Source organism: Mirounga leonina, unplaced genomic scaffold (assembly GCF_011800145.1).
Source record: "Mirounga leonina isolate KUSES-001 unplaced genomic scaffold, KU_Mleo_1.0 Mir_151, whole genome shotgun sequence".
Classification (NCBI taxonomy): domain Eukaryota; kingdom Metazoa; phylum Chordata; class Mammalia; order Carnivora; family Phocidae; genus Mirounga; species Mirounga leonina.
In genome coordinates this window covers 5,681,244-5,692,485 of record NW_023270377.1, presented here as the reverse complement: position 1 = coordinate 5,692,485, position 11,242 = coordinate 5,681,244, and positions in this window count along the sequence as shown.

Below are 11,242 nucleotides of genomic sequence, written 5' to 3'. Positions count from 1 at the left end.
CACGGGGGTCTGTATAGAGTCTCCTGGTCACCCCGTTGAAAAATGCTACAGAGAGGTATTTGCCCAAGACGCCAAAGCCAACACCTTGGTGACAGTCGTCTCAGGATCCGTATTCAGCCTTTCTCCTGGCTGCAACCTCATCTCAAAAACTCAGCCCACTGACATCCAGGCAATGACTCCAGTGTCAGAAATAGCCTAGGGCAGTTTTCACCCCCACTCCCAGAACCCTCTGCCTCTGCGAAGGGGGTTGCTTTGAGGAATTTGTGAGGACTCCAAACAAACAGAGTGGTGATAAACCTTAGCCTCTGCATGAGGGTAATCTGCTCTGCAGTGAGAAGAGGAAGAGACAGATGAGAAAGAGTTTGTGATTAAGGATCTGTGGTCTGTGCTCACGGAAGGAAGTGGGTGCAAAGAGAAATAGCTGAATATTGATGTGGGTAGAGTTCCTACCCGTAGCCCCTTCCAAGAACCCTACAAAAAAACCCAAAAAACAAAACAAACAAAAAAACATCTCTTTTCTTTCAGAGCAGCTTTAAAAAAAAAGCAAATTGTCTTGTCATCTTAGCGTGTACTAGCAAAGAGTCCATTTGTGCCCCTTGCCCCCCCCCCCCCCCCCCCCCCCCCCCGCTCCCCCAGGCGCGAAAGGCACTGGGCTGCCCAAGATGTAGGCTGGTCTTATTTATTTGCTTAAGGGGCAGGTTGGGCTTACCACTCTCTCCCCTGCTGACCATCCTAAATCATACTGCCCTTCCAGCTTGTGGGACGGAAACCTCAAAGGGCCAGGGGGCTGAGCCCTACTTAGCATCTGTGAATGCCAAGCAACCCAGAAACTTGAAAGGGATTCTCAGCAGCTCCCTTGAGAAAATGCCATTAATTAATTTTGCAGCTTCTGGTCACGCCAGAAAAGCCTCAGGAAGTCGGTTTGCTACTCATCTCCACTTTCTTAGGTTTTTAGCAAGCATTGGAAACAGCCCATCAGCCCTACAATCCACAGCCTCTGCAAAAGTGTCTGCAGTGAATGTTGAGTTTTATCCTCTGAGCCAAGGCTTTGTTGAGGAAGGAACCCGGGGCCCAAGGGGTGGGGGACATCTCAGAAAAGATCATCACCATAGAAAAGAATAGTTTGAACTCTCGCAGAGTTGGGGAAAATTACATTTCTTTTCCGGACTTGGAAGCACAAGGGAAAATTTCATGTTTGAACTATGTAACCTGGGCAAGAGGTTGACAAATGCTAAGGCTCGGAGGGATGCATACTGCGTGAGGTTGCTTCCGCTGATGATCTGTTCTTTGAAGTCTCTGTGGCTGAAACACTGACGTTGGACGTTTGAGCAATCGCAGATGACCACGGGCCGCGGTGAGAATGCCCTGCCATCAGTGATAAGGCCTCTTGAGAAAGGCCACACCACTCCCGCCTGGCCTCGAGGGGTGCAGGAAGCTGCAGCGAAGCTGTTTACCTTTCAAGCATCTTGATGCAAATTCTTGTCCATGTGTGTGATGATTGAGGGGGATTGACCAGAAAGGGGGTAACGGCTTTAGGCAAGTAGAACCTTTGCTGGAAGAGAGAGCCTGAAGTGTGTGTGGGGGGGGGAGGGGGCGGGGAGGGTAGTGACAGCCAAGATTCAGCATTGACCTCTTCACACTCCAGGTCACCAGACTCCTAACAACTCAGATTCACAGAGTTCCCAGAAGAACTTATACATAGTTTACGAGACCCACTTAGAATTTCATTGTTTTTATTTATTCTATTTTTTTTCATTTGAGCGTAGTTGTGGATTTCACTGATTTTAACTTATCCAGTGAACCCTCATTTCTAGGTGCAGTTTTAAGTATGCAGTTTTGTTTATGAAGAGGCTTTTTTTTTTTTTAATTGAAGGCCTCTGAAAAACCTATAAATTATCCCACTCAAACGGTTCCAGGGATGGATTTTTGGTATTGTTATTCTAGCATGGGACTCTTGTGTTTTATTTATTATTACAAAATACAGGAACATACAGATCAGAAAAAGAAGGTCTCTCAATTTCATCCCTGGGAGATAACCACCATTAATCATTGCTATGCCTCATGCCAAAAAAATTTTTTCTATGCATACAAAATCTTTTCTGTTTGTGACAATTATCTAGGCAAGGGACTTTAGAATTGGCTTTAGGTAAGTAAAAATAATACATGTTTTTAAAAAATTTCAGTACTGCAGTCTGGATCACACTATATAGCCAAACTGCACTTTATCTTCTTGTTAATGACTTCATAGCATTTCATTGGATGGATGTTTTGTAATTGATTAAACGAATTCCCAATGGATGGACCGTTAGGGTGTTTCCAATTTTCTTTTATGCAATTAAAAACAATGGTGCAGTGAGGTTTCTCACAGCGATACTTTTGCATATTTCTGCTATTATTTCCATAGAATAAATTCTGAGAAGGGCAGAATCATGGCCCCAAGGAATGTGGACGATTTTTAATTTTGATGGCTTACAATTTTTTATTTCCCTGTTGTCTTCTAAGGTACCATGCTCCCTGATAGTTTTTACTTCACACTTCTCTGCTAACCCTGAGGATGATCATCCTGTTCCGTCCTTATCTACTGCAGGGGAAGAATGCACTACACCTTAACAGTGATTCTCTCCTAAGATGTGGTTATGTTTCTGTTTTACTGTTCCCTCCATAATTTTCTTTGACTTGCAAATTTTCGACCATAATTATAAGATGTATTAAAGGGAAGTTTGAGGGCTAAGTAGTTTTCATGGTTGAGAGAAATCACATATGATTGGAGAATAGAAAAGATTGTCATGCCGGAGAATGTCCACCTCCTAATGGATGGGCAGAATTTCCACCTGGGCAGGAACGCATTATGATTGAAGAGAATCCCCAAGACCCAGGGAAGGAGGTGGAGACGTTGATGGACAATGGGGAGCAAGCGGAGATTTTGGTCCCAAGACTCTGATCGGGCTGGGGTTTAGGAAGAAAAATCTAGCAGCGATGTCTCTCCGGGGAGAGCCCAGCCCTAAAACAAGGTCCCCTGTGCAGGCACGAGGTAAGGAAGACAAAACCACGCTAAAGCAAGGGGCCAGATGGGGAGGCACCGGCCTCAAATACCCTGCAAGCACAAGTGTTAGGTCTTGGGGGGATGGCCTTGTGCCTCACATAGGACAGGGAGCCTCAGGTGTCCTTTCCAGAAGCAGTGCTATGCCATGTAAGCAGGTTTTCCTAGCTCGGCTGTTTGTGAAAAATAAATCTGGGTGGAAGGCCTAGAAGTCTTGTGCAATTTCTCACTGGTGAGAGGTCAGGCTCAGGCTAGCAAAGAGAGGGCCATTTCAACCACAGTGACCGTCTTTTCCCTCAGGAAGATTGCATTTCTCCAACACATCCAAAAAAAAAAAAATGCATGGGTTTTAAGTGTTTCATTTCTAGATCAATATCTTCCAAGGAGAGAGAGAAATTACAATTCAGGGCAAAACAAAACAGAAACAGTTTAAACTCTGGCCACTGGCCCTCTCTTTCAATCGCCAGAACACAGTGTCCAGGGGACAGTGTCAACCCTTTATTTCTCCGTGTTTTTCGGCCAAATGTGTTCCCACCATCAGTCCATTCACTTCTCAAAAGAGCCACATGAAACAGGCCTGTTAAGTGCTTTGTCAGAGACGAAGAAACAGGCTTAAGGGGATAGCATTTTTAAGCTAGGTCTTTGGCAACAAAATAACACCCAGATCCGTCCCCTATAACCACAGAGTTCCGCTTCACACACAAGCTACGCCTTGGCGCGATGCTGTCTACAGCCAGATGCGAGGGGGTAGCTGATTTGGGGCCGGAGATGTTCTCATGGCCAAGAGGAAAGAGCAAGAAAGCGTTCTCTTAGAGTTTCAGCCAGGAAGTGGCATGTCTTATCACTTTTGCTCACTTTTCACTGAGCAAAGCGAGCGCCGACCTCCGTGCACCGTCGGGGCATGGGAAGCAGAGGACCCAGCAGAGGATGCTGCAGCCATGGCTGCTGGAGCTACTGAGTAAGCTTCAGACAGGGCAGGGGAGCAAGAATGCAGGCTGCCACGGGGCCAGTGAGGGGAGGGGGGGCTGGACTTCAAAGGCCCACCTCTCAGGCTCCAACGCTCTGGTTCTTTCTGTTACACTGCATTCCTTCCCAAACCCCACACGGGATTTTGGCCCATCTGATGGAGCTCTGATTCCCGAACTGTGCCTCGTCTTCCTAGTCTTTGTCTGCATTTCTGTTCCATGTGGTAAAGGGCCACTTAGGAGCACCAGGCTTCCCACCTGCAAAACATGACCTCTGGACCGGCCCTCAAAGACCGGAATAACCCAGTGGTGTAAAAATACTGACTCAGGTCCAGCTCAAGTTCAGCTTTCTTTCTGGATATATTAATTTGGGTTTTTGACCCATCCTCCCCGGATCTCCAATGCATTCGGTCTCTCCACTGGGATCCTCACTCTCCCTGGCTGCTTCCAATTCTCCATCACCCCATTGTGAGGTACCAACATACTGTGCAGCCACATGGCAAGCATAGGAAAGAAAAGAGGGCGGGTCTCCCTTACGAAGGGTGTCTCCCCAGAGTCTTCCACCAAAGGGTGCTGGTGGCCTCCCTCCTGCATCCGCGATGAACCTGCAGAGGTGAGGGCTCATCTCCAATTCTTCAAGGTTTGTGCTCCTTCTTTTTCCACGTCGTATTAGCAAGAGTCAATTTTAGGAGCTGCAACAGTCAGGTCTGTGCAAACAAATTTCCTAATGATAACTGGACTAAATAGTTTGCCCAAGAACAAACAGTGCTTTGCAATTGGCAAAATGCCCTCTCCCGCGGGGTTTGAGGCTTGTAGGATACTTGATGTGGATGAAAATGAGAAGTCAGAGGTGCTCAGCCAGGGGTCTGACAGGTTAATGCTTAGACCTGATAACCAGAAGGTAAGCAGAGAAAACAAACAAAAGCAGGATTACTACAAATAAGAAAGGCACTTTGGACAACCCAGAATCTAAGAAAGTCGAAGAGGAAAAGCACCTACCAACTCATCACTTGGCTTTACATATAAAGAAAAGCCCCTACCAACTCATCACTTGGCTTTAGATGTAAAATCTAGATGCTTGCTTACATAAATTTGGGTATTCAGGTTTTTAAAAAATCAACATCAGTAGGGGCCCCTGGCTGGCTGGATAGAGCAACCTTGCAGCTCTTGATCTCAGAGTGGCAAGTTCATGTCCCATGCTGGGCATAGAGCTTCCCTAAAGCCCCAAAATTAACATCGATAAAGGTTCTTCATAATCTTTGCTTTTGATGGCTGAATAATTCTCTTACTGAGAGGATTGTTTACATGTTTTGTAATTTACTTAGCCAACCCCCTTAATGCTGAACATTTAGGTGATTTTTATTTTATGCTTTTGAAATTATTAAGAACACTATTATGAACATATTTATACATTCATATTTGTGCATAAAAAGGAACTTGTGGCTATCTTATTTTTTTTAGGCAATGAAGCTGGATTCTGATCCCAAGAGTAGGGACATAAAAATGATATTGCCTATTTCCAGAAACCTAAGGAAAAGTGTTAATTTTCTTGTGTGTTTTGAAATCTGTAGAAAAGGCGACCCCTTCAAGAGCTTATGACAATGTCTGCAGCCTGCAGTTGGACGAAGTGTCTTTCATATGTATGCACGCTTATTTGTGGGAAAAGTGGATCCTCCCTAAAAGGACTGTTAAAAAACAAAATTCAACTGAGGAAATTTTAAAGATCTTATTGGCTTTATTCAAGGTTCCATGAATCAGGCGGCATCCAATCTAGCAGACAGAAAGGAGCTCCGAGGAGCTGCACAAAATGAAAGACTCATAGGCAGAAGTGAGCTGGAACAAGGAAATTATGCTGGACACAAAATCAGGTTGGCTATCCCAAGGTCACTTTCATTTAGAGGATGGTGGATTATCTGGCTGGTGCGGGTCAGGCCATTCCTGATGGATTGGCTTAAGATTCTATTTTTGGGAGAGTCAAAACCGTAATTAAAATTCTCAGTTTGGTGATGTGAGGCTTAAGTTAAGTTTCGGCTTCACGTTGTGGGGCTTAGCGTAAGCGACTTCATTTTGAGCATGTTATCTTGTTTTTAACAATTTGTTATACATTTCCTTGTTAATCTCACCATTAACTTCCAGTATCCTGTTACTATTTAAGATGATGTTTAAAAAGAGTTCTAAACAATGTGTAAAAAAAAAAAAAAACAGAACACAACAATGTACACATTTTACAAAATAGCACTTAAAAAAGACTGGAAAGAAATGCATCTGAGGTTAAAAGTGTCTTGAGTAGTGGGAATTTACCAAGCTAGATTTTGTGGGTTTGGTTTTTTTTGAACATTCTTTTTTAGAAAGCAAGGTTTTATTTTAAGTAATCTCTACACCCAACATGGGGCTCAAACTCACAACGGCAAGATCCACCAAGTGAGCCCACCAGGTGCCCCGTGTTTTTTGAACATTCTATGTTTTCAATAATGAGCATGCATTACTTTTATAAACCTAATGGGAAAAACCATTAGCTTTGGAAACCGAAAAGGAAATGCAAGTGAAGGTCATGCTGCGTGGGGCCAGCACCATTTATTGGCATCAGGAAATTGGAAACAGAAGCACAAACCATTTACTAGTTTGCTGATCCCTGCCGTGTGTGAGGATTTGGCTACTTTGTCTACAAAGCATTAGCCTTCTTTCTATAGTTAGTGCAGCCACATTCAACATTTAGATACTGAGTATATTCCCAGGGCAGGTCTGTTTCCCTTTTCTCACTTCAGGAGCTGATGGGGCTGCCCCATGTTCTGCGGGTGAGTCAGGCTGGCACAGGAGGCAAGAAAGTCTGCTTTGTGGGGTGCCGCGAGCTGAGGCGAGCTCCAAGGCAGAAGAATCTGCCCTATTTGGCTTTTTTCACCCTTTTTCTCCTCTTTTGCCCTTGCAGGGCACTTCCTGGGTGTCGAGTTCTTTTCTCATTTTGGTTATGTGAACAGCGTTTTAAAATGCCAATTTCCCCAGCTTACTTAAAAACGTACTTGGATATTGTGATAGCCCTGTTTCCAATTAGTGTGACACGTTCAGCCATATTTTTAATACTTTTAAAATGGTGAGTTCACAAAGGGCGCCTGGGTGGCTCAGTTGGTTAAGCAACTGCCTTCGGCTCAGGTCATGATCCTGGAGTCCCGGGATCGAGTCCCGCACCGGACTCCCTGCTCAGCGGGGAGTCTGCTTCTCCCTCTGATCTTCCCCCCCTCATGCTCTCTGTCTCCCATTCTCTCTCTCAGATAAATAAATAAAAAATCTTAAAAAAAATAAAAAATAAATAAAATGGTGAGTTCACGGAAAATGAATTTAAGCGATTTAAGAAACTGTTTCCCTCCACATGGTTATGCAATGCAGCACAATCAAATTCTGAGTTTCTAAGTCTACCCTCCATGAAAAATACCTCCATGAAATTAAACTACTCTCCTTATGCCTCTGTCTTAGGACTGCTGGATAAAATATAGGATATCCAGCTAAATTTGATTTTCAGGTAAACAACAAAAAACTTTTAATATAAATATCTCAAACATCGCATGCCACTTTCTCCACCAAGTGAAGCAATCCCTGACCTCCAGTTAGAGCAGCCAGTCTCTGGAAAAGAAAGTTTGGTTAGTAACTTATGCTGTAGGTGTAGATGAGAACACACTTCGCAGTTTGGACAAATAGCCCATTAGTTGCTTTTCTCAAGGACAGGAGAGTTTTCATTCTTTTGAGTCTGTTTGGGAACCCACCAGGGGAAGGCTACCCTGTATTCCTTGGCACGTTCTCATCTCCAATGTGGACAAAGCGCCTGGATCCAGAGCCTGTTGGATGAGCAGCGAGGGGTAAGATTGGGAGGGGTGGGGGAGAAGGAAAGAGCTGTGGCTTGTGGGCTTGTGATCCCACCCCCAAACCTGACTGTTAGTCAAGTTGCTAAACCCACAAAATGCTTGGTGTGAGTAGATATCTTACCCAACCGAAGTGGCTACATTGCATCAGTGTGTCTGAGGGATGGAACAGAAGCAGCTCACACAAACTCACAGGCACTTAGATAGAAGCAGAGACTTGGGGAGGGGAGCCCCTGGGAGCTTGCAGAAACGGTGGAAGACCAGAAGGTCCCCCTGATATCTGGGTCCCTGTTTTAGAGTAGACAGAGCTCTGCATATAAAGGTATCCAATTGCATGGATTCAAATCCTGTATCAACTACCTATTAGCTGTGTGATCTTAGACCCATCACTTAACCTCTCTGATCCTCACATTCCACATCTTTAAAAAGAGAACGTTAACACCTACACCTGTATCCAAGGTGTCCTTGAGAGTTAAATAAGACACTGCGATGATGCGTCCAGCACATAGTAGGTGTTTCCAAAAGTTTTACCTTCATTTCTCTCGGTTTCACTATTTCTGGGAGATGGATATGTTAGAAAAGTTCATTCGGTTGGCAACTAATCACACACAAACATTGCAGTGAGCAATGCCTTGTTTCCCCTGCAGCTTTCAGGCCGTAGATGAGAGGGAAAGGAGAAGAAGGTGAAGTCGGAAGAGCAGGTTTAGCTACAGGGGCAAATGATGCGGCTGGTGAACATCTGCTCCTCATTTCCACGCATGCACGCATGCACCTGATTCATCTGTCCTCCGGCCAACTTTCTAAAAAGAGTCCAATAGTTTGAAATTATTCATAGCAAATCTTTTCTCAATTTTTGGCATAATTGAGTAATCCAACTACTGAATAAAGAAGGACTTGGTATTTTTGGCTTCCTGGAAACTGTAGGGGAGGAAAACGCTTCCTTCTCCCCTTCTAGGTTCTGTGGCTGGTTTAAGAATTAAGTTGACATAAGACGGATTAATAGGACGAAAAACTCCAACTTTAATTATGTATGTACCCACGGGGGCTCACAAAAATATGAGACCCAAGGTGATTCTCAGAAGACTGAGATTTACACACCATCTTGAAGTAAGTAAAGGGAGGGGTGGTTGGGGCTTTGGGGTGGGAGAAGGCAAATTCTGGGCTGGGTGAGGGAAGGAAGTGAAAACAGGCACAACCAGTAAATCCCAGGGGCCTTCTTGTGCAGATAAGAGCCTCTCTAGTGAAAGACCACCTCTGGTAGGCTCTCTTCCTGGTATATTTACTAATGGAAATTTCCTTTATAAATCTAAATTTCCTCTGCAAGAGGGGAAGTACATACATTCTTACAGGGTGTAGGGAAAGGTAAAGAGCTTTTTCTATGCCTGCTGGTTCTCCCTCACCTTTGACTCAAATAATCCACATGCCAAAGTGTCGTATTTTGGGGTGGCATGTTCTGAACCCTTTACATTTTTTCAACACGAAACAACACAAAATGTATAACCTTTACCAAACTTTACCCAGAAATATCAGCGTGCTCACAATAAGGACTTCCTTAGGATCGGCAGTGGGGCTCATTGCCTCATCAAATCCGTGTGGGGGCAAACCCCCCGGAGCCCTAAGAACAGAATTCAGTCTATCCTGAGGGTGTCAGCCAGCTCGGGAGACTAAAAGAAAATGCGATTGAACAAGTCTTAATCCGAATGCTGAGGAGCAGTAGTGACTTGGACCTCTGGCCCTGGTGAGGTGTTGGTGGGAGCAGGCCTGGCGTGAAGATAGCTCGAGGGGAGTTGGGCTGAGGTAGCCCTGTGCCCTCCTCCTGGGAACTGGGAGCTGCAGGAGCACCTAGTCACCATGCAAAGGAAGGGGGGGGGATTGGGGGTGACTGGATCTCAGGTCTGCTGTCCCTGGAAGATTTGGACAGCGGATAGGACATCTTATCAATTCCAGGCTTGCCTCTGATAGGAACGCTCCACTAGCATGGATTTAACCCAGAAATTAGGAACGCAGACAATTGCTCCTGTCCCCCGTGGCTCTGGCCAGAAACAATTATCCGCTTGGCTCATTAAAACAAGTGACGAATGCTAATTGTCTCCACAATTAGCCAAGTACTGGTTCAGCATTTATGCCTACAGTATGGGATTGTGAGAGTGGCTGGCAAGACGAGGACTTAAATTCAGCCCTAAAGAGTCTGTTGTTTTATTTTTTTCCTTTAGGCAGGGAGTGTGGGGTGCAGGGTATAAAAAGAGGGAGGTTGGTCAAGGTGACCCCTATGCTATCTTTTGGCTTTCAGATACTGGGATTTGTGGTGAAAGAAAATGCATAGAATCATAGAGGATCTGTTTCCACTGAGTCTACATAATCGGGAAGGTCCCTGGAGGGGAGGAAGGAGAAGGAAGGAGAAGGTCCCTGGAAGGGAAGGAAGCAAGGGAGGAAGGGGAGGGGATGGAGGAGGGGAGGAGGACAGAAGTACCATCCACACAAGGCAACATTCCCCGCATTTCTGGAAGTTTCCTGAGACCCTACCTGGCTTCTCTGAGGGCTCCATGAGACCCTGGGGTGGATATCCCATCTTGCTGGGTAAGGCTCTTCCTGTGAAGACACCAGCCGAGGGAAGATGGGGCAGGAGGTAGAGGGCAGTGCGGGGGGCAAGGAGGGCCGTGCGCTCAGAGTTGGCTCATACTTTACTTCTGAAATTGCTCAAATGATGAAACTCTGGCTTTCTGCCCAAACATCACCTTCTTCCCTTTATTCGGCATTTATGTCTAGCTTGATTTTCTACTTTGCCCAGATTTTCTGAGGACTCCGTTGTATCAGTAAATTTCCAGTGGTGAAGCACCAAGAGCCTGGGCAGCTTCTGCCCGGAGAAGACATGGTGTGTCCCCTGCTAGGGACAGCAAGGGGACGCAAGCCCTCTGCCCTTTAGCACAATACATTGGAGAGCAACCAAGGAAAATGGAAGGGATGTTAATAAAAGCAAATACGAGGCAGGAAATAGAAAGAAAGAAAGCAAATAGGAAAGAAAGAAGGAAGGGAAGAAAGGAGATTTTGGTCTGAAGGCTCCCGAGTGAGAAGTTACTGGAGGCAAAGATGCCCCCTCCTCTCTCTGCTCCTGCTTTTCTGCATTGCACGTGTCCCACTCTCCAGTAGATCTGATCGCCAGATTTTTCCTAATATCCTAGTGATGGGTGAAATTTGAAATATTAATCAGCCCTGAAGTATTTATATTATAAAAATGAATACTTGAAAAGCACCCTGATTACCCTGCCCAAGGAGACCCAAGATAGTGGGCAGTGTAGACAATGCTGTACTTGCTGGTGTCTCAACCTCAATAACACTTGAATGAAAAAAACAATATAAATATTGAATTTGAGCCCATGTATTATTGC